At 38.5% G+C, this 21,411-nt stretch overlaps 1 long non-coding RNA gene across 2 annotated transcripts; it reads left to right on the top strand.

Annotated features, from left to right (window-relative positions):
- Nucleotides 1–2,998: 2,998 nt before the first annotated feature.
- On the top strand, nt 2,999–21,276 carry LOC110016064. Of its 2 annotated transcripts, none has more exons than XR_002291334.1 (4): nt 2,999–3,226; nt 18,011–18,160; nt 18,240–18,314; nt 21,169–21,276. It is a non-coding gene; the product is annotated as an uncharacterized LOC110016064 (long non-coding RNA). The 2 variants fall into 2 exon arrangements; XR_002291335.1 differs by lacking the exon at nt 2,999–3,226 and adding an exon at nt 10,610–10,704.
- The last annotated feature ends 135 nt before the right edge of the window (nt 21,277–21,411 follow it).

The raw sequence follows: 21,411 nt of genomic DNA, 5'->3' as shown, positions 1-21,411 counted from the left end.
ACCTACAGGAAGCAAGAAGGTTTCCTTTTGGGATCAACAGATTGTTCACAGGGTAGAGCAATGAAGTTAATGCAGTTAGGAGTTACAAAGCAGAACTTGAACTGAAGCTTAAAGGTAAAAAAATATGGGGTTCCTGCAGAACCTTTGTGCTAAAACTTTAAACAAGCTCAGATCAAAACTGAGGTAATAACTGATCAAAATGGAGCTTTGCCAGTTTTTGTGTGGTGCCTCACAGAAATACTTCGAAACGTTTGGAACAGAATTACTTTGTAATAATGTAATTTCACTTGCCGGGCATACTTTGTGTTGTGTACGTTGAGTTTTCATTCACAATTGTGTGTGTCCACCCAGACGTCCTTTGCATGCCTGTATTCGTGAGACATGGTAGTATCAATGTGGTTCACTGGTTTCCAAAAAATGACTGAAATGATATCCAGAGCTCAAACTTCAAACACAAAGAGGCTGGTTGAGTTATGGCACATTGATCGAGAGCAAGAACAAAGACAGCGATGGTTAACGGGATGGAAATCATGGACGAAAGAGATAGATGAGCCAGTCAGAAGACAAGCAGCTCGGGGTCTGCAGCAAATTCAGTTTGGGGTCTGAGGCTTTGGAGTTTATGTGGGTCAGCATCTGTGGGAAAAGTTGATCCCCTGAGACAAAGAATAGAGAGAAAAAGAGAAAGGGATGCAAGCGGTTGCACAGGGAACTAAGGGTCTAGATGATAGGTGATATTAACCAGGTGCCCTTCTGGCCCATCTGTCAATTCATTGCTTTCTTTTTTGCCAAACTATGAGAATCTTTAATATTTTCAAAGCGTGGCCCAGTCAGATGATGTTTTTGAGTCTGCACGGCTGCTGAGGTTCTCTTTGTTTTTTGTCTGTATCTGTTTTTTTCAAGTCGATACAGTGGTGTATGTGCACATGTCTAGATGGTGATGAATAACCAGACCCTCCTTGGTTATCTTCACTTCCTTTAGAGTTTCAAGTGAGAGCCAGATGTAGCAATTTATCTTAATCTTTCCTCTCATTCATGTTGTTGGCAGCCATTTCTCTTTTCATTACATTATCAAACATTTGAACATGTTGTCATGAGAAAACAATCAGCATGTGTTGAATATTGTCATTATTGCGAATGTACACATCGCTCCCATGTTCAAGTGAAATAAAAAAACATAAAAATAAAAGAAGATACATTAGGAAATGTATTTGGACACCACAGCAAAAATACCTTGAAATAATCTGGCAACTGTGTGACAAAAGATTTCTGACCTCAGGCAATTTCTCTTGTATGCATGAATAATTCATTTTCTTGGGTAATATCAATGCTAATGGATTTGTGATGTACTCAAATAAAAAGCTCTTGGGACAACAACTCCTTGAGTGTTGGATTTGTGGAGATGGGACTCCTCACACTCACATGTGTAAATACCGTGCTGCTTCTTTTCATCCCAGAGTGACTATACATTACATAATAAAATATTCAATACAATCTCTTTAAGATGATTTCTTTTTTTTCCCTCAGAGTTTTGTGATTTCAAAAATTAAAATAAAAAACGGAAATTGGTTTATTTAATAAAAAGAGGTATTCAAAGTAATTTCCGATTAAAAAAACAACTGAAAAAAGGGAATTTTCTTTACACACATTATTGAAAAATGAGGCTTTGGTGCAACAAGCAAAACAGTTCACAGATAGAGATGAATTCATCTCTAAAGTCTCAAACTGCCTCTGCTTGTGCCTGTGTGTTTGCAATTAAAAGATTTTACATGGTGTAGTATATGGTGATGACAGACCATTCATGATGGAACTTGAATGACTAGAAACATGCCTCAGATACGAGAACCACAAGGCTCTGGATGGTGATGCAAACCCTACTTTATTTAATAAGTAATGGTGGAGTGTCAAAAAACACAGAGAAATGTGACACAAATGTGACGCAGCAATCTGCAGGGTTGCAGATTTTTTTCTTTAAATCTGTGTTTTCATTGCTACTTTATGGATTAATGGCTTACTTTAGGATCCAGGATTTGTTTACCTTTCAAATCACAAATGTGCATTGAATATGGGCTGTGCAGTTTTAAGCTAACAGAAAGCAAAGGAGCTCACACAGCAGTCAAGCAAAAAGAAAAGAGTTTGTGGATGTGTACTCTGCTCTGAGAAGCCCTTCCCTGACACGGATGTACGTGCACTTGCTGTAATTGACAGTAAAATGCTTTTTGAGATTACAATTTGTGGCTTTTTAAGATTTTTTTTTAAAAATATTCTAATGATACACGCATTTATTCAACCATTTGTTTATTTGATTCTGTTCATTAGCTGGCTCCATGAACACACCTTTGCTAATGCCAGTCCTCCTTAAACGGCTGTGTCGGCTGGAAATCGGGTGGCTGAAATGGCATGTCAAACACTGCAGAAAAGACTTAGCAGTTTGAGTCGTTTTCCATGCTTTTAATTTTCCAGAAGTAGATGGATTAATCATGTAGCGCACATGAAAAAATAACCTTTTGTAAAATAGGAGTACATGCAAAAAACAGTTCAAAACAAACACTGAACATTTTTGTGCATGACCTTGTTACATATAAATGAACAAGTGAGTTTTGTATTGTTGTAATTAAGCATCCAATGGTCATTAGAATGTATTTTAATGACCAATGGTTTTTTTGGGTGTATGCATGGATAAATAAAAACAATGCAATCCGGTCACATGAATTTTTTCAGGCTTTTTCCTAAACTTTAACAAGGTTAACTTTTACCAAGAGGATGCAAGAACTGATGCGAGAGTGTTTTATGAAGCAATCAGTTTCAAACAAGCAGCAGGAGGGCATTTGTTCTTAGCAGTTACCAACTATTTTGTGAAAAATCAACCATCCACATTGAAGCCAGTCCCTTTAAGGGGAATGTGGGGGTGGTGGTGGTCAGAGGGTTGGACGCTAGTGAGTGGTAGACAGAGGAGGGATGGCTGGGGAGAGAATTCTTGTCCAAACATTCTACACGCGGATTTGTATTCATTGCACCCCTGCTGTTATTGATATCATTACGCATGGTGCTCACGCTGCGAGGAGGGGGTTGTGACTGGCAACCGGGAGGTCATGGAGCTGTAGGCCCTAACGAGAAGTGACATTGGCTCCAGGTCGGCCAAGAATCCACCGGATTTCAATGGGAGCCGCACTTTCCCAGTCAGCGCATTAGATCAAAGATCATTACCTGCTAATCAAAACACATGAATGTAAGGGCTTCCCTTTTTTCTTCTTCTTTTGTAAGTCACTATCAACGTGACGATTTGGAAGGGATCCACTACGTAGGAGAGACCGCACTAGCTACTGAACCATGAAAACTTGCCATTTGTTTAGCATTTACCTGTTCCTAAATAATTTTGTAAGAACATATTGCCAAAATGTTGGTGAGCTTTAACATTTTCAATTTATATTTTACAAGTAAAACTTTGAAAGTTTTCTTTTCTCCTTTTCCCCTACTTTTAGACTGCTCGTTTGGGCACCTGTCTCTAGTGCTCCAAACAAGAGGGCATGGGCGTTCCAGATCTGTTCTTTCTTAAAATAGCCAACGGCTCTGGCTTAGACGAGCTGGGTGCTTGCCCCCAGTTGCTTTCCAAAACTTTAGATAGCCTTAAGAGACGACACATTTGTGTTCCTTTGTTTTCAAATCACTTATATGAACTCTTTCTATACATATGCAATAGTTAGTTTAAATGATCCACTTAAATATAGCAGGGATCAGAGTGAAATTGGGGTAACTTTTTGACAGAAATATGTCGCCTCTAAACAGAGGCCTGGGTTTTGAAATGCTAAAACCCCCATTGACCAATTTGGGACAGAACAAGAGCAAGGAAGCACAGAATGGGAGGGGGGGGGGGAGTAGTGGAGGATATTTTGCTCCTGTACTAAAGGCTCCATGGCCCATTAATCGTTTGTTTGAGTTTCCGCCCCGGCAAGCATGTCATGTCTCCATTAGAAAGGGTTTGCTTCTTCTTTCTGTCTGCCTCTTGGCAGCAGGGGGCTCTCACACATCTCATTTGACCGTGCATTGCTGTCTGGTGCCAAGCAGACTGTCCTGCATTTATGTGCAGATTTGAGTCCGTATATTCTGTGCAGATGAGTAAAATTCTCTGTTGTTGGATTTTTTCATATAATTTTTCCATCTCATTAATATGAACTTCTATGGAAATCAACTTAAAGGATTCCGACTTCCGAAGTGATCTGATGCACAAACTAAATCCTTCCTAACGAATGTTGTCAGTTACTTAAGCCTCCTGCTTACTGCAATTCATTGATTAGTCTTAATTGGATTACTTTAGTTATTTTTGCCTTATTTTGTTCCTGTGTTTTGAAACATAATGAGAAAGAAATGTGAATCTTCTCTTTTGATGCATACCAGATGGGAATACAATTTTTTGTAACAGAAGCATTTTCCAGCTAAGCCAGGGAAAGGCATTACTCCTGTAGACCTTATGTTTTATGGCTAATTTTGACTAATAGGGACTTTGTATTGTCTTTTGAAGGTTTCTGCTAGAATAATCATCCCAAAACATTCTAAATGTGAGGATAACAATGATCTACAGCTTTTCATTTACTTTTTAAGTTGCCCATTTCCTGAAAACTCCTCTGAGCGATGAGGTAAGTAAAATAAATGAGTCAAGTATAATTCTTACACATGGTATTGATGAACAAAATTAATTACCTAATTGTCTTTGTAGAGGTATTCCTGGTAAAACACTGAAAAACGACATTCCTGTGTGTCTGTCGGCTTACTTATTGGGATCTTGGGTGTAGGGGCTGACCCACACTGCCGCAGCCTATCTTGATGTTAGTTTGACCGTTGACCTAAGACTATGCTGTAGACATCAGCCTGCTGACCTGTCAAACAGGCCTCTTTATTCCTGTGACCCACGAAGCTTTCCCCTTTAAACTGAAATATGGCCGCCAAGCCTACAGAAGCCAGCCAATTAGGAAGTAGAAAAAAAATCAGAATGGCACAATGAGCCGAGACTAATAGAGTCCTCTTCATCTGCCGCCTGCCCGTCTGCCGGCCTGCTCCCCAAATGCCCTGACGATCCTGCTGCCAATCTGCTGCTTGAATCTGTGCAGAGTTTTAAAGTGCTCCATCGTTTCTTCGTTGCTTTTATGTGCAAAGCCGTGCCTGTTCTGGCCTTTTCTCAAATGCATTATTAGAAAGAAATTATGAAAGGAAAGGAGAACCCCCACGTCCCCAACAACCTTACTTTTTATCACTCTGTGTGAAAGATAATGCGTAGGATTTGGTATCATGACTTACTGACATTTTTTGTTCTTCACAATTCATAAGAATAGGCACATTCATAATGACATGACTTTTAACAAGACATCTGAACCCAAATCATGAGAAAAACCTGTAGCCACAGAATTTTTTTTTTAGGGATTTAAAGGGAACAGTGACCACATGACCACAACAGGCAAAAACTACAAAAACAAAAACTACTTGGTTAAAAATGTATAAATAATATTGTTGTGCTGCATAGGATATGTCCTTGTATGATAAGTACAGAGAGAGAGATTTTTAGCTTACTTACATAGAGTGGTAACACACTGCACATAATCATAGTTCAGAGTAAAAACAATGAAACATGCTTCATCTTTATGATGCATATATGAGTGGTATTGCATGAGAAACATGCAAAAACACAACGAACTACACTATGATACTTGCTTGGAAATGGAAAACACAACAAAATATCATGGTTAAAACAACATTAATTAAAATATTCTGCATCACCATTTATAATTATTTTTTTAACAGATTTATATTCATATTAAATTTTGCATGATTATTCAGCTTTTATTTGAGAATTCAATATAAAGCTGCATTTAATCCTAAATGTTAACTTGTTGCACAGAGGCTTAACGGTAAGGGACAATAATTTAATCAAAAGAAGTTTTATTATTACCATTTAAAAAAAATCTAATGATACCTGCTCAAGTCTGGCATTAGAAATCTTTTGAAATAGATAAAATTAAAAGTTTAAATAATAAAATTAGGTGTTGACTTGAAAGCGAAATAGGCAACTTTCCTTTTTACATTCTCACAGGGTTCATTATGTAAACAGTGGAAAAAGCAATTTGATTATGATGGTTGGAGTTAACAAACAAAGCCGACATTTTTATATCATGAAGTCTGAAGGTTTAGTTTTTCTAACATTTTCAAGAAAGTAAGACAAATTGGAAAATACATTTTCTTTCTTCCATTTCTCAACTTTACATTGCTAACTCTAACGCTCTGCAGAAGCAAAAGAAAACAACAAACAAAGACAATCATTTCATTTTAAAAACAGGGACAGTCCTTTCTTGAGGTGTTTTACAAAATTAAGTTTCAGAGTGCACTTTGGTTCTGCATCCCAAAGGAGAAAAAGTGCCACTGAAGGCTTGAGAGTGGTCTGGGCTTGAGAAAAACCGGGGACAAAATCAATAGCTTACTAGGGTGGAACTATTGCAGACTACAAGCTGCTGTTTCGCACCTTGTTTTTCTGAAACCCAGCTAATGCTTCTTGTCTTCACCCTGTGCTGGATTGATATCTGTTGCACCTTAAAGGTGAACATGCTTCATCCTGTTGACTCTTTCACATTGCCACTTGCAGATATAAACTGTAATTATGACTTTAGAGAATTACGCTTGCTTTGTATTGGAAATTGATATGCAAAAAAAAAGAAAGAAAAATGTAAACTGAGTATAAATTTGCACAAAACATAATATATAATTTTTATCTACCAACTTGGTAAAAAATTTTTTTTTTGCTGTTTTATATTGCTCTTTTTAAAAATAGTTTTAGCACCTACGGTACTTTAAAAAATTTGGGCGAAAGTTTAGGTAATGAATACATGACATGATAGTTTGGGATCTAAGATTGAACACTAACTTCTTTATTTTTTATACATATAATTAATAATTTGTTGTTTAAATTTCTATCCTTTATAACTTATTTTGACCATTTAAAACAACGTTTTGTAATTGAAAACAAAAGGTTAACAAGAAAAGTATTGACATCACTAACAAGGCATGAGCAGATATTGTGTTAACCAATGAGAGATCCCATGACTTCCAAATTGAAGCAGGAAGCACTTGAAAAGGAAAGTGACTGCCCAGTTGGTGTACTAACTAGTCACTGGAAGTTTGTTTTACAAGCAAATCACTCTCCATTACCAATGGACCAGCAAGTGCTCCTTATTTTGTAACGCTTTTCTTTTTTTTTTCTATGGTCAAATAGTACATTCAAGACTGCTGAACTGGGGCCACATTAGCATGTATCTCATATTTTTTTATTCTAAAATTGATTGCAAAGATGATGTTGGCTGTTTGGGGAAGGGAATTAAAACTTCCGCTCTATAAATCCAAATCTCAGCATGTTTCAAGAACTGTCCGGTTTGTTTGAACAGCATTTTTGCCCATTTTAGGAAAGGACAATATTAGATAATAATGCTTTAAAAATCCAAAATGCTGACACTCTTGGAGCTTGAAAGTGGTTTTAAACCAGCTCAATACAAACCAAAGATATGCACTATATTACCAAAGGTATTTGCTCACCCATCCAAATCATCAAAATCAGGTGTCCTAATCACTTGGCCTGGCCACAGGTGTATAAAATCAAGCACTCAGGCATGCAGACTGTTTTTACAAACATTTGTGAAAGAATGGGCCACTCTGAGGAGCTCAGTGAATTCCAGCGTGGAACTGTCATAGGATGCTACCTGTGCAACAAATTCAGTCGTGAAATTTCCTCTGTCGTAAACATTCCACAGTCAACTGTCCGCTTTATCAGAACAAAATGGAATAGTTTGGGAACAACAGCAACTCAGCCACCAAGTGCTGGGCATCTAAACCAAGGGAGAAGGATCAGCGGTTGCTGAAGTGCAAAGAGGTCGCCGACTTTCTGCACAGTCAATTGCTACAGAGCTCCAAACTTCCTGTGACCGCCAGATTAGCCCAAGTACAGAACGCAGAAAGCTTCTTGGAATGGATTTCCATGGCCGAGCAGCTGTATTCAAGCCACACATCACCAAGTCCAATGAAAAGCGTTAGATGCAGTGGTGTAAAGCACGCCGCCACTGGACTCTAGAGAAATGGAGAAGCCTTCTCTGGAGGGATGAATCACGCTTTTCCATCTGGCAATTTGATGGACGAGTCTGGGTTTGGAGGTTGCCAGGAGAACGGTACACTTCGGACTACATTGTGCTGAGTGGGAAATTTGGTGGAGGAGGAATTATGATGAGGAGTTGTTTTTCAGGACTTGGCCCCTTAGTTCCAGTGAAAAGGAACTTTGAATGCTTCAGGATACCAAAACATTTTGGACCATTCCATTCTCCTAACCTTGTGGGAACAGTTGGGAGCGGGCCCCTTCCTCTTCCAACAGGACTGTGCACCAGTGCACAAAGCAAGGTCCATAAAGACATGGATGACAGAGTCTGGTGTGGATGAACTTGACTGGTCTGCACAGAGTCCTGACCTGAACCACATAGAACACCTTTGGGAAGAATTAGACCAGAGACTGAGAGCCAGGCGTTCTCCACCAACATCAGTGTGTGACCTCACTCACCAATGCACTTTTGGAAGAATGGTCAAAAATTCCTATATACACACTTCTCAACCTTCCCAGAAGAGTTGAAGCTGTCATAGCTGCAAATGGTGGACCGACATCATATCAAACTCTATGGGTTAGGAATGGGACTGTAATTTAGTTCATATGTGAGTCAAGCAGGTAAACTAATGCTTTTCTATAATGTAAGGTATTTTTACTTCAATAGCTGTTTAAAAAGAATATAAAATTTCATTTCAATTCTGTTTTCATACTCAATACAAGCCACATAAAAGTTAAAACTGTGTTGTTATTACTTTTTTACTTACAGAATTAAATCAATAAGAGGTCTATTGTATTACAAATACCACTTTACAAAGGTTTAAAGAATTGTAAGGTTTTGGGTCCATTTGATTGATGTTCAGTTTAGCTTGACTGGATTGTTCTTAAATGCTCTATATTAAAAAAAAATATTTTTTTAATGACCAAAGGGTGATTGCAAATATGTGCAAAATTCCATATAGACCTTCATGTAAAAAAACAACAACCTAAACTTCAGTCTCAACCAGGTTTCACAAACCATCACTGCCACCACAAATGGTCTTTGACTGGCTATATTTTAAATAAATTACACGCTTTTTTAACCGTAGTTATTATGTTTGATTGAAAGCTGCTATTTTACCACCACCACTGACAAATTATAGAGACATGTACTATGACTTTCAAGTCCTGAGTTTTAAATCAACATTTTTCTGAACTTAACTAATCCTGTCACATTACTTGCTAAAATAACTTACATCAGTTAAAACAGATTTTTAAATGTAGCATATTTGAATACACATCTTTACATTCATCTTCATGACTGTATGCAAACCGTCAGATAGGAGGATCAAATTGATGAGAAGCAGGCTCAGGTATTTTTAGCTCAGGATCCACTTCTGACTATAGACCAAGATAATGATGATGGACCCAAGCGAAGATTACCAGAAAACCCTATCAGTTCTCCCTCATTTTTCAGTACACTGTCAGAGAACAGAGGGCACTTTGTTAAGCACTTGTCAAGTGTTATTCTTTGCATACTTAAACATCAGCTGAGTAATAGCGGACACTGCTCTTGAAGATTTCACGTGAGCTTTGTGAGTTAATTAAAAGTACATACCGGTAACACGATAGTTTCTATAAGTACTCATAGCGCTAGCAGTCTTTTGCAAAAATTCTTACATTTTTTTGTATCATTATTTAAATGCAGCTTAACGTTTCAGTTTCCAATATGTCATAAAATCATGGCATGGGGGTCTAATGCCAATTTCAAAATCTAATGCCACTTTCAAAATGTCAAGTTTTTTCAGCTGTTTACTGTATATTATGCAATGCAGGGTGTACTGGATTATGAGGCGCGTCGTCAATGAACGGTCTTTTTATTTATTTATATGATATTGTATTTAAAGGCACAACGAACTATAAGGCACACTAAGCGAGTCAATAGTGTCAGAGATGAGTCTGTCAGTCAGTCAGACTTTATCACCTGCATTAACAGTAATTTTAGAACTTGTTTGTGACACGCTAAACTTTAGCCACGTTAGAGTATTCATAATATCTGTAACTCCCAACCTTGTTTGCAACACGTAAAAAAACAGACTGATATCGCTAAAACAAATGAATCGGTTGGTTCAAAAGTGGCCCAAGGCCACAATTTTTCAAAATAGAAAAACTGTTGTTATTCAGTAAAGATGCCTCATTTTTTAACAATGAAACACCAGAATAACAGCCAACATTCACAGTATCTTGCAGTCAACAGCAAGTTGAGGGGTAGTAGGGGGATTCAAGAGGGAAAGTGAGCTCTGAAAGTGTGCACTGCTTAACCTTGACCTAGGGAATACATTTTTCTAAATGTATGTCTGCAACTGCAGCTGTTCTGCTCATCACTTCAGAGAATGTTTACATTTAGGGAGAAGTTTTTATCTTCCTCATGCCTGGGGTCCCTCTGGGTAGGTTTATACAGCACATGCACACACACATGCACAAAAAGATAACATGGATCAGAATGAGAGTCACAGAGTAAGTAAAGAGAGAGTGCTGTCACACAGTCATCCATCTCAGCTACAATCTGAGCCAGAGCTTTCAGGCTTTCAGTCTGCAACCTGCAGGTAAGGCAAAAAAAGAGGTTTTCTTTTTAACAACTGCCAATAAAGTTTGACTTCTCAAACATATAATTTTGATTTTTGTTTTGTTCCCCAAAAAGATTATTTTTCCCAGCCTGTCTTCACCTTTATCAAAGACAGTTTGCGTGCTTATGTCTAAATGAAATGCTCTAGATGGGAGTCACATGAAATCCCAGAGTAGTGTTGAGAATCCAACAGGCAACAGACATTTCTATGTCATGGTGCACAGACCAAGAACAGCAGCAATATTGTATTTGTTTTCCCAACAAGTTAGTTTCAATTTTAGCTAAGTTACTGTTGGAGCCACCATATTTACAAAAATAGATTAACAGGAAGTTCAAAAGATATTTCCTTAGGTACTTAGATCTTTATAAATCAAATGATTGACAACTATGAAGACTATCGTTTTCTGAAAATCTCTTTTCCAATAATCAGATGGAAGTTTTTGAAAGGATTTGTTGGCACAACTCTATTTTTTGACGTTTCTGTTGATGCCTTTGTTTTTGAAGCGTAGACTGCCACCAAGGTTCATTTTCTTGGATGGTGAGCTTTGTTCGACAAGTGGGAAGCTTAATTAAACTTTGGTGCAAGCAAACTCTGCTCCCTTTGGAAGTGAAGATCTTATTTCACTTGAGCGTGAAACCAAGGTATGTCAAAAAACAAACAAAAAGAAAATCTGAAGCAGAATTGATGTAGAGCTAATAAAACGAGTACTTGTAAGAACATGTAAAAAAATGCATCAGCACAAGAATGGTTATTAAGGCAAGTAGAATTACTGAGTTATAACAGTTTATTTCTCAATAGAGGTCTATGAGATTTTGGCCTTCTGGAGCCAGAGGGTACTCTCAATTTGGAATGCAGGGGAGGAGGCATTGCTCGGTCCAGTTCTCTTTTACAGTCAATGTTTGCTTCTAAGACACCAATGTCTGAAACCAAATCAAACCAAGGTGTGAAATCTTTTGGCATTTTCCAACCATTTTTCCTGGATCATAGTGTAAAAGCAACCCAGGAGTCCCTTCTATTTAGTATTTATTTTTTTAGCTTTGTACCTTTGCTGCTCTGGAGGACACGTGGATTAATGCTACGCCTATTCAGTCTAACATGCCAATAATTTTGTAAAGTTTACTTTGAAAATGTGCATCAAAAAATTAATTAAAATGTGTTTGCTGAGAACTTCTACTCATGTTTACATACAATGTTTTAAAAAACAGTTTTATCATTGCTGGTGTCTGTCTACTGTCTTATCGGTACGTTTCTGTATTTATCATCCTTTCAGACTAATCAGTCTTGATAGGGAACTCTGTTAAGATATGGAACTGTGGGGTGTCTTCCATACTGTTACTGTCAGCTGTCGAGTTTTCAGTTGACATTAACTTTTAACCACTGCTTTCAACCAACTGCTCAGATACGTCTCATGGTTACAAAAGACGAAGGAAACCAATATTCACACGCGCCACCAAAGCAAACACTTAATTAATACCTTTAGCACCACCTTCATGTTTAACATTTCAGAAACTGTTCCTCAGTGACGTATGCAGGTAGGGAGCCAGTTTGTTCTTTAAAGATGAGAAAGAAAAAGACCACCAGCATGATTGCACACCCTCCCTCTATTTCACACAAACACATCCTCAGACATACAATTACAAAAGCGAGAGCCTTTCAAAAGTGTAGATAATAAGCTGTTACAAAAACCAAACAACCTGTCAGTGATTAGATAAAAGGAAACCAGCTGAATCAGAGTCACACATCTCAGTGATGCTTTAGTCTTAGATAGCGTTACCAAATCATAAAAAATGCCCCAATACTTCGTCATCAGCTACTTTCATCTTATAGCTTTACAATAAGTTGCTTTTTCTTACTCATCTGTTGCTTACTTTTATTCCACTACTTGTCTTTATTTTGTGATTGCTGCAGCTGACCAACCCAGAGCCCATAAGACTGGAAGTACAAAGCAGCAAAAAGCAGTAAAAAAAGCAGAAACATGAACCTGTATGGATCCAAGAAAACCTACTGGTGCGATATTGAGTGTTTTTCTCCTCGAGGGCATGCCTCTACCAAGGTGATTCATCGCAGAGGGTCGGACAAACTGTGCGGGGCGCTGTGTAGTCCATCTTAGATGATGGGTTTATTGATGGCATCAAGTCACACATCGGCCTCTGTGGAGGTGCTACGATGGCTGCTTCATCCGAGCCACAGCACAGACGGACACAGAGGGAAAGCCAAGCAGGCGGGGTGATGGGGGTATACTGGAACGCAGGCAGGCAACAGTGTCTCCCCAAGAGCAATATGCAGACACCTACATTTAGAGAGATCAATAACTTGCCACAAGCAGCAGAGCATGCCTCTAGAGAGTAGAGTTTATTGATTTCCTGTTGGTGTAAATATAGAGCGGCATAATTTCTGATTTTTTTGCTCAAGTTGGCTCTGCTTGGGTAAGGCATAAGTCACTTGCTATTTTTGTCACAAATTGATTGAGTATTATACATTAAAGCCAATTAAATAAATTAAAAAACCCGTTATTTTGCATTTATAAGCTTTTATGTTTCAAAAAATAGCTTTAGAACCAAAACAGTGTTTAGACAAAGGAAAACCTTTGAGAAAATATGTAACCAGTATTATAATAAATTCTTTCCTATAAGCTGTGACACGCATGACAAGTCAGCTTACTTTCCCAAAATGTGATGGCCCCATACTGTTGCTCCTAGACATATTGACCTGCTGGGTTGGCACAGTGTCTCATAAGACACAGAAAGGTCAGTCATTGCTGTTGCCTTCCAACCCTTGGGTTCAGTTACCTTATAGGGATGCTATTGATCCCTCACCAGTAACAGAGCTCCCTGTTGAGTTTTCCTATGTAGTAGATGACCTACTGTAGTCATGAGTTGTCCCGTTGTTCTCACATGGCATTAATTTGGGTTTTTACGTAAGATGTAATACACTGTCATTCTTAAAGGCTTTCTTTTGGCAGCTTTTTATTCACATGTTGTGTGTTTAAGAGTCAATTGTCATCCATAAAGATGAAGAAAAAAAGCAGGATGATCACTGTTGCAGATGATTCAAACAACCGTAAGGTGCTGGAACACCACGCCATGAACATAACCGAAGACTAAAAACCCCCAAGGAAAAATTTAAACAAATAAAGGTAGAAACATGTGAAGATCCAGCCACGCAATTGACCATCATAGACTGCCCCCCCCCTTCTAACAGAACACAACTAAACAAAGCCCTAAAACAGACACTCATGAGAAATATTGGTTGAATTAATGAAAAGCTACTGGTAGTGATGGCCGGTAAGAACTACCTCTGACATCATTAAATATGACAGGTCAGCCAGGTTACTGGACAAAATTAAAAATAGAGAGCAAATTAGGAATTTAGGCATTTATAAATAATCAGGCCAGACACCTAACAGTTAACAAAGACCAACATTTAAGTCTGATTTGGTCAAATTGTTTATTGCTTAGCTCCTCTTCTCACACAAAGAGTGGCTATATATCTATCTATCTAAATCATACACAACAAATTGAGACTAACCAAATGAGAGGTTTTATTTACTTTTCCATTGGTTCACAATGGCTAGTCTTTGAAATGTATTTATAATTAATTAATACTTAATGTTTTTTTGAACAGATTGTGAATTAAAAAGCAATCATAGTAAAGAATTCAAAGACATCAACAGTCTGTACCTATAATTTCCATAGAATAGAAGAGAAGTGAGAGTCGTGGTGCATTATCAGGTGTAATGATGGACATCATATGGCTTGCTTTGTCTTTGTAATACCTACGATCTTTTACCTGGCTGCCCAATGAAAACGATTAATGAACCTTCTGCAATGTTAACATTTTACTTATAGCTTGGGATTTCATTGGGCTTTGATTAAATTAGCAAAAAACAAATCTACACTTACATAAATAAGCCTTTTGATTAAGCATGCAATGCCATTTTAGGACAACTTTATATGAAAGTCATGCCACAATAAAATCTTGATTAATGCAGGCAACAATTAAAAAGAGCTTCCTCCAAGATGTTCTTGTAATTGAAAGTCCATGTCTTCTTCTGATTAAACAAGATAGCGTTTTAGGCATGGCATGAAAGATCCATTTGTTTTTTTTTGTGAATTGGCTTTTGGGATAAGAATATTTAAAAAGTCATAATTCAGACTGTCAAGGAAAATCCGCTCATCAGTAACAGCAAAATAATTTGGCTCAGATTCACAGAGAATTTCGCAACATCTCTCTAATCTTTTTGTGTTCTCATTTTAATGCCTTTTACCCTCCATGCCTTAGTTCTTGGCTCTTAAATAAAAGTTTACAAACCACTGAACCCCCTTCCGTCTGGCAAATCAGTGGGATGGAATTTGAGGCATGCAGTGACATAATGAATGTTGACACATGTTCATTGATCCAACTAAAATAACTAAAATCACTTATCGAAAATTAAAATGTTAAGATATGGATAAAATAAATAATGCTCAGGCGTATTGTCCCACATATGAGTTTGTGACAGCAATATATGTTCTATCTTAAAAGAGGAGATGGAAACCTAAAAAATGTTTAAAAAATTGAAACTTGAAAATCAAACAATGGAACCTGAAATGTGGTGGAATAAAAATCTTTGGGGACAGAGGATCTGATCATAAATAAGTGAATCCCAAAAACTTTAAGGGATGAGCTATTGTGGATGACAACATGAGAACAGAACAGACAATCTGACTACATGAAAAGCAACAATCCTCACTACTGACCAGTGGCGGCGAGACCCTCCCCAGGCACCCCCCCACCCAATAGAGTCACAACAGATCAAATCTTTTAGCACACAAATGACATGCTAAAATTAATATAACTGCAGCACCATTACACCAAGAACAGAAAACACTAACTAAAACCTAACCTTTCTAGCCTTCCTTGATGCAAACTAGTCAATAATGTCATCATTTGAAATCTGCTCCCCTTCTGAATGATTGATACTTACAACGGCAAGGTCAGTGAGTCGCTCCTGAGACATTGTTGACCTTAGGTATGACTTGATCAATTTGAGTTTTGAATAGCTCCTCTCTGCTTGAGCCACAGTGACTGGCAAGGTGAGTGCAATCCTGAGAGCAGTCCAAAAGTTGGGATATATTTCTGATAGATCCTTATCAGACATGAAAGTGATAAGCTAAAGGAGACTTAGAGTCATTGATGGCAAGTTAAGCAAGTTCTTGATTTCCTGAACAAGCTCTCTACTGTCCAAATCAGTTCCCTTCAAAATGTAGTGTGTCGCCTAGTGCCTCGCATTGCTCCGTCAGCTCCTCATCTGCAACATAGGCCTTATAACAAAACATTTATGAATTGGAAATTTAAATTGTAATGTTCTATCTCAATCTCTACTTCAGAGAAGAAAAAATAGCTGATGTTTGCTGTCTTTAATCCTTTGATTGAAACAATTTTAGTTATGACCTGTTAAATTATGTTTTGTCGTCATAGAGTTGTAGTAAGTGGTAAATATGTATCTTTAAAACTGCCTACAGATTTATGAAAATATTTTTGACTGATAATATAACCCAACATTTGTTAATAAATAAAAAATAAACTTCATACATGCAGACTCAAAATTAACCCCTAAATCCCCTGATAACTGGTAAAAAAACATTGTGAAAACGTTTAGGCTGCCACAAATGACTATAAAAATAATGGCCAATCTGAAGATATTTGCCCCATTAGCATGTTGCAGGAGCAGCAGCATGCTACCATCACAGCTCATTTAACATTTATGAACTAAGTATACAACAGCAAAACACAATAAAACCTTTGTGTTACAGCAGAGCAGACAGACACACGAATCATAACAAATGTTACAAGTTAAGGCAGAGCAAACATTTAAGAAATCTTAAAAATAACGTTGTTTGCAACATTTGGGCCTACTTCAGTTTTGGTCATCGACCAAAAGAAAAGTTTTCATCGGCAACGTTGTGGTTGCAGGGCCAGGTAGCATTAGAAAACATGCATCCAGCTATGAGGACATACCATTTTCTTTATCTCTTTTCTCCTCGTCTTCTTTTCTTTTCTTTTTAAATTGGGTACCAGATGGCTTTGACCTTTTTTTGTCCATATTTCAGATTTTTCTTGCATTTAGCAATAAATGCCCTCCTGAAGGCATCAAGTCCGTCGAGTAAACCAACTGTCACCTTAGTGACAACAATGTTTTGTGTTCCCATTTTTTATTTCACACAAAATTTAACCCAAAAAAGCACGATTTTTTTATACCTTTATTAAAATTTAGGTTGTAGAATGTCACCGTATGACTGACTTTTAAAAAAGTTAAGTAAAGTAGATTCCACCCCCCCCACCCTTGTCCCCCACCTGGCCACCAAATTTCGAAGCCACCAACAGTTGAACTGATTCCCCGCAGCTCCTCCCCTTTTCATCACACATTTCCAGCAGGAGTGCATGCAGCTGCACCCAGCGGCGCAGTCACAGTTTTTATTATTTTTTCATCAAGCACTGAGCCGCGCCCCGCGACTGTCGCCCCCCCTTGAAGATGATCCAGACAAGTTTTGCGCATGCACAATCGCGGCAGCGCTCCGTGCTCACCTCGCAGCCTGCGCCCCCTCCCCTTCTCCTTCTTCACACACATTTGCGTCTTCTTTTCAAAGACAGGAGAGAAAGCGCGCAGCTGTGGGACGGGGGCGCCGCCAGGTTTCAGGTTGTTACAAACTCTGTGATATAAGTAAACCAATAGTGGTGCATCTATTTTTTACAACCGCTGAGCCGCCCCCCTTCATTTTCCGCCCCGGGCAATTGCACGTATTACCCGTGCCCAAAACCGCTGCTCCACAGCTTTTGTAAAGAATGGTAAATGGCGTATACTTATATAGTGCTTTACTACCTTCCTTTCAAAAAGATTTGCAGTCACATTCCAATTCACCCATACACACACACATTCATACACTGATGGCAGCTCCAGTGCCTTACACTGGTGCCAACCCATAACCACCAGGAACAATGTGGGGTTCAGTGTCTTGTCCAAGGACACTTATACACCTGCAAGACGGGAACAAAACTGTGTTGGTGGACGTTACACAAAATTACAGCCTTATTATTGTATTTATGTTTGTGTTGAAGAGGGATGTTTAAAATTGCACAATACTTTACTTTTAATTTTTTTCATTTGAACAAATTGTGAACTTTTTGCTCTGCTCTGTGACTCTATGACACTTTCTGGTTCTCACCCTTTCAACACTGCACCATCCCTGTCTGTAGCTTGAGGACGCTCTCTGCCCTCCTCATTCTCCTCCCACACTCTTCCCAGGATCTTGGCCAGGAGTGGTGCTGAAAGACTGAATGGTAGACGATGGAAGACTCTCTTCTCCCATGTCAGCGCTTTGGCCCCAAACCTTGTCTTGGCTGGCGGTGGAGGCACGAGACGGCGGCCGTGCACAGATGCAAATTTCACATCAAGGTGATGCATGTCTTTGTTGATATGCTGGACATCTTTACATGAACCAGAAAAAGTGTTATCTGATGAAAGGCTCTTCCAGCTCCAGACTGGCCACCACAGTCATCCCACCACAGGCCTCATGTCAGGTATAAACACCACTCCTGGGAATGAGTCAGTAAGTGTGTTGGACTTCATTTTATCTGCCAGCAAGAACAATATTAGCATTTTCCTCCTAAGTGGATCGCTCAGATGCTTTGTCGATTGAAACCCACCGTTTTACTAGAAGTGCATGGACAATTGCAATGTGTGGTTTTACAAAGATGTAATTACTTTCTTCCCTCTCCTGTTTGTCTTTTTGAGCTCCGTCTGAGACTTCTGACATAATTTCCCATCCTGCTGTCTGAAAGCTTTTAAAAGAGGCCTTGCACTCTAATGAAAGACATTAACTTGCAACAGTTTGAGTCTTCAAACAGATGTTTTTGTCTCCGGCACAAAACAGATTTGATCCCCTAAAAACAGTCCCTGATCAAAACGCTCATTCATCTCTGTTTCAGTACATCTTAATAAACTACTTCCCTCCACCCCCCATCCTCAACCCCTTTTTTCTATCAACCCCATCATTTTTCTGCTTTTAGGAATGCTCTTGTCCTTTCACTCTTCCCCTTTGTCATGCGGGGCACCCAGCGTGTGATTTGTTTAGGTTTAGGCTTGAAGGTTGACTGAGGCCATGACTCATCATTAGTTTGAGATGAGTTGTTTTAGTTTTCCCTCTGAGGAAGTAAAGAAAATGACATAAGGTCAATGCAAGAAAGACTTGAATATGAAGTCACTGGTGGATCAGAAGTCATTTAGGTGCAAAGGTATTGTGATCAACTGTTTGCATGTACATCTACCCTACATGTCATCATGCTGTCAGGTAACTGATAAAAGCATTTTTTCTTTATAATCCATTGAACTTGATATGGCAAAGATATGGACTCATAATACAAATAAACTAGCCATGTACTGGTGTGATGTCTCATACATTACAGAGGCTTTCATTCATTAGACATTCATTTGTTTTACCCTCCCGTATATCACCAGATGTTCCACTGCTGACCATGATAACTGAAGCAGTGGCCAAAGGTTCCAGCTCCTTTCTTTGAAAAGCTGACCCGTTCTTTAAATGTTTAAAGAGCACGTTGCATCATCGGTTCTCGCCCACACATGCATGTTTGGGTGAATCTGGGGGGACTTATGGGGGTGGGTGTTGTGATACATCATGTGTTTAAGCAGTAGAGGGGAGGCCTAGGTTGTACGGGGTTAATGACTGGGCCTTTCTGTGGGCTGTACCGACTCTAGGAGAGAGGATAAGGCTGGCGGTGTTGGGGCATCTAGAGCGCAGGGGTCACATCACTCACATCAAAGGAGGCAGGGAGTCTGGGTCACTGTGTTTGGCCATGGGGTGGTGGAGAGAGCTAAGGGTAGTTGGAGGGCAGGTCCAGGAATCGCTGGGAGTAAAAGAAATGAACCGGCTGAGAGATGGGAAGAGACATGGATGGGAAAAACAAAGGAACTCTGAGGAAAATGTGATGGGAAGGTTTGTAGTTTTCAAGATTTCTGTAAACATTTGAAGTTCATGTGTGCTTTCACTTCCACAACAAATCCCTGTAGGAGAGCCCAGGCGTGGAAATATCCTGCTAAACCCTAAATAAATGGATTCTCTATTCCATGCACATTTTGATGTCACATAGAAAAATGTTTAAGTGTAATTAAAAAGAATGGACTTTACAAAGGCTTGACATTTATGAAATAAATGGTTAATCTGCTAAACAGTAGAAAGAATCATATTTATTGAAATAATTATGCTAACACTAACTTTCATATCTGCTAAGATCTCTGTTCACCAGTACTGCCTCAGAAACTGTTATAATGCTCCTGCATTTGTGCCATTAGTCACCTCACTTTTGCCTTTTATCAGCAAAACTTGACACAATGTTTAAACTAAGTCTCACTAAAGTGAGTAGTTAGATCATGAATTCATTAACTCAGTCACTGCTTGTTGGAACTGACAGTAACAAGGCAGCTTCCCAGTGTGTTGCATAGACCAGACTAAATTGTCTTATGACAGATTTAATGCAGAAAACTGCATTCTCAATGTAATTGCACCGCCTTTAGATGGTCTGTTCAGCTACTGTCTGTAGGTGAAAAGACAATCTTAAAGATAAGTGAGAAGTTGCAGCACACATCCCATCAGAAACTACACAAATGTGCCTTGCTCTAGTACATTTGGATATATTGGGAAAAGCTCCCTATAGGGATACTCAACCCACACATCTGTCTCAGAGATTTATTGTGGGTGGTAGCTCTTTTAGAGCATGTGATAGGAGGACTGTCTAGACTGGAGACAGTTAATCCCTTGGATTATCTACTGGATAAAGGGACAGTAGAAACAATGAACAGTAATTAGAACAGTTTCATTTATTTGTTGTTTACTCACAATGTCATGCTACGTCAAAGATACAAGTATATAAATTCAGACTAAGAGAAAACGCTTCTAAAACGTTAGCACGGCAATAGGAAGCCACATTCTGCACATATCACAAAGCATGACCTTGCACTGAAAGGGGCCTGCTTGAAAACTAGCCTGTCTGCTGGTCAAATCTTCAATAATTACTCTCCTCATTCCCCAAAAATTCTCAAGTGTTTTCGCAAGAGGATACATTCCTCTCTCTCCCAACTCTTTTAACCATACAGCAGTCATTTAAATTCATTTAAAATAACACACAAGAAACATTTTTTGTGCTATTTTGTGCTATGTGTCTATATTAGGGCTCTTTGCATTCTATTTTCATTGTTTAAACTGGTGTTATATTGAATGTCACATCAAATCCTACCAAATTATTATTGGTAGAAAGAGAAGTTATATTCAAATGTCTTTATTATATCTCTTGTTGAATACATTTTAAGTGAAACTTCCATGTTGGATTCTATTCATCAAGTTTAAACCTCTGACACTAATTTTCAATGTACCACTTCTGTTTCTGCAGCGTCACTGGGATCTACCACAGACAGCTTCAATCATGACCGAGCCAGAGGCCTGGTACAGCTTGGATGGAGTCAGACAATCAGAAAGCCATAAATAGATAACTATTGATGTTCAGACTTCCAAAAAGCAAATAACATTGATATGTCACAACTGAAATAAGTGATAAAAGCAGACAAACAAAACTTGAATGATGATTAAAAAAAGATTATCATTTCAAAAGGGCTTGTTTTTAGTGTTTTTGGAG

The sequence above is a fragment of the Oryzias latipes genome, chromosome 12 (genome assembly GCF_002234675.1).
Source record: "Oryzias latipes chromosome 12, ASM223467v1".
NCBI classification, from domain to species: Eukaryota; Metazoa; Chordata; class Actinopteri; order Beloniformes; family Adrianichthyidae; genus Oryzias; species Oryzias latipes.
Note: the sequence above shows the minus strand (reverse complement) of the source record. Positions and strands in the feature narration are given on the sequence as shown.